Genomic DNA, 3,009 nt, shown 5'->3' on the forward strand with positions numbered 1-3,009 from the left:
AAGCTCGTTTGTGTCTCATGGATCTGGACTCTTAATGGAGCTGCTCTTTCTCAATCATAGAGCTGGTCTCTCTCTCACAGAACTGGTATCTCTCCAGGAGCTGGTCTCCCTCTCTTATGGACCTGGTCTCTCTCTCATGGAGCTGGTCTCTCTCTCATGAATCTTGTCTCTCTATCTCATGCAGCTGGTCTCTTCTATCGAGCTGGTCTCTCTCTCTCATGGAGAAGGTCTCTCTCATGGAGCTAGTTTCTGTCTCTCAGGGAGCTGGTCTCTCTCATGAATGTGGTGTCTCACACTCATGGAGCTGATTTCTGTCTCTCATAAAGCTGGTCTCCCTCATGGAGCTGGTCTCTCTCTTTCATGGAGCTGATCTTTCTCATAAAGCTGGTCTCTCTCATAGAGCTGGTCTCTCTCAAATGGAGCTCGTTTTTCCCATGGAACAGATCTCTCTCTCAGGGAACTGCTCTCTCTCGTGGAGGTTGTCTCTCTCATGGAGATGGTCTCTCTTTCATAAAGTGGGTCTCACTCCCATGTACCTGGTCTCTCTCTCTCATGCATTTCTTCTCTCTCTCTCATGGAGCTGGTCTCTCTCTCTCATGGATCTGGTCTCTCTCTCATGGAGCTGGTCACTCTCATGAAGCTGGTATCTCGCTCTCAGAGAGCTGGTCTCACTCATGGAGCTGGTCTCTCTCTAAGGGAGATGGTCTCTCTCATGGATCTGATCTCTCTCTCTTGGACCTGGTCGTACTCTCATCTGGTCTTACTCTCATTAAACTAGTCTCACTTATGGAGCTGGTCTCTCTTTCTCCGGAAGCTGGTCTCTATCTTGAAGCTATTATCTCTTTCAGTGATCTGGTCTCTCACATGAGGGTGGTCTCTCTCTCTCATGGAACTGATCTCTCTTTCATGGAGCTGTTCTCTCTCTCATTATGCTTGTTTTTCTGTCATTGAGCTTGTTTCTCTCTCATGGAGCTGGTCCCTCTCTCTCATGGAGCCTATATCTCTCTTTCATGGAGCTGGTCTCTGTCATGGAGGTGGTCTCTCTCTATCATAGAGCTGGTCTCTTTCATAAAGCTGGTCGCTCTCTCTCAAGAAGCTGGTCTCTCTCATGGTGCTGGTCCCTCTCTCTCATGGAGCTTGTATAAATCTCTCAGGGAGATGGTCCCTCTCATGGAGCTGGTCTCTCTCTCATGGTGCTATTCTGTCTCTCATGGAGCTAATCTCTCCCATGGAGCTGGTCTCTATCTCTCATGGGGCTGCTCTGTCTCATGGAGCTGGTCACTCTCTCATGAAAATGGTATCTCCCCAGGAGCTGGTGTCGTTCTCTCATCTAGCTGGTCTCTCTTTCACATGGAGCTGGTCTCTCTCTCTCATGGATCTGTTCTCTATATCTCATGCAGCTCGTCTCTTCTATTGAGCTGGTCTCTCTATCTCATGGGGAAGGTCTCTCTCATGTAGCTCGTTTCTCTCTCTCTCAGGGAGCTGGTTTCTCTCATGAAGATGGTGTCTCTCCGTCTTGGAGCTGATCTTTGTATCTCATGAAGCTGGTCTCCCTCATAAAGCTGGTCTCTCTCTTGCATTGAGCTGCTCTTTCTCATAAAGCTGGTATCTCTCGTGGAGCTGGTCTCTCTCTCATGGAACTGGTTTCTCCATGGAGCTGAACTCTTTCTCAGGGAACTGGTCTCTCTCATGGAGCTGGTTTCTCTCATAAAGCTGGTCTCTCTCTCTCAGGAAGCTGGTCTCTCTCATGGACCTGGTATCTCTCGAGGAGCTTGTCTCTCTCATTCAGCTGGTATCTCTTTCATGGAGCTGGTCTCTCTCTCATGGAGCTGATCTCTCTCATTGAACAGGTCTCTCTTTCATGGAGCTGGTATTTCTCAGGGAGCTGGTCTCCCTCTCTCATGGAGCTGGTCTCTGTTTCATGGAGCTTGTATCTCTCAGGGTGCTTGTCTTTCTCTCTCATGGAGGTGGTCTCTGTCTCATGGAGAAGGTCTCTCTCATGTAGCTTGTTTTTCTCAGGAAGCTAATCTCTCTCTCATGGAGCTGGTCTCTCTCTCATGGAGCTGGTCATTCTCATGGAGCTGGTCTCTTTCTCTCATGGAGCTCTTCTGTCTCATGGAGCTGGTCTCTGTTTCAGGGATCTGGTCTTTCTCATGGAGCTGGTCTCTCTCTTGTGGATCTTGTCTCTCTCATGGAGATGGTCTCACTCTCTCAGGAAGCTTGTCTCTCTCTCATGGCGCTGCTCTCTCCCATGCAGATGGTGTCTCTCTCTCATGGAGCTTGTCTCTCTCTCATTGAGCTTATATCTCTCTGGAGCTGGACACTCTCTCTCAAAATGCTGGTCTATCTCATGTAGCTGGTCTCTCTCATGGAGGTGGTCTCTCTCTCTCAGAAAACTGGTCTATCTCTCATGGACCTGGTCTGTCCAATATAGCTGGTCTTTCTGTCTTATGGAGCTTCTTTCTCTCCTGGAGCTCTTCTCTCACTCTCATGTAGCTGGACTCTCTCTCATTGAGCTAATATCTCTCATAAAGCTGGTCTTTCTCTCTCTCTGGAAGCTGGTGTTTCTCATGGAGCTGGTCTCTCTCTCAGGGAGCTGGTATCTCTAAGGGAGCTGGTCTCCTTCTCTCATGGAGCTGGTCTCTCTCTCATGGAGCTGATTTCTCTCATGGAGCTAGTCTCTCTCTCTCTCATGGAGCTGGTCTTTCTTTGTCAGGTAGTTCATCTCTCTTGCTCAGGGAGCTGGTCTCTCTCGCATGGAGTTGGTTTCTTCCATGGAGCTGGTCTCTCTTTATAATGGAGCTGGTCTCTGTCATGGAGCTGATCTGTCTCTCTTGGAGCTGATCTCTCTCTCAATGAGCTGGTCTCTGTCATGGAGCTGGTTACTCTCTGAGGGAGCTGCTCTCCCTCATGGAGCTGGACTCTCACTATCATGGAGCTGATCTCTATCTCTCATGGAGCTGTTCTCTCTCATGGAGCTGGTCTCTCTCATGGAGCTGCTGTCTCTCT

At 49.1% G+C, this 3,009-nt stretch overlaps 1 pseudogene; it reads right to left on the bottom strand.

The window, feature by feature from the left end:
• LOC144373039 (syntaxin-3-like) overlaps positions 1-554 on the bottom strand; it is a 7,839-nt pseudogene extending 7,285 nt beyond the window's left edge.
• Between the last annotated feature and the right edge of the window lie 2,455 nt (positions 555-3,009).

This window comes from Ictidomys tridecemlineatus, unplaced genomic scaffold, assembly GCF_052094955.1.
Source record: "Ictidomys tridecemlineatus isolate mIctTri1 unplaced genomic scaffold, mIctTri1.hap1 Scaffold_216, whole genome shotgun sequence".
Taxonomy (NCBI): Eukaryota; Metazoa; Chordata; class Mammalia; order Rodentia; family Sciuridae; genus Ictidomys; species Ictidomys tridecemlineatus.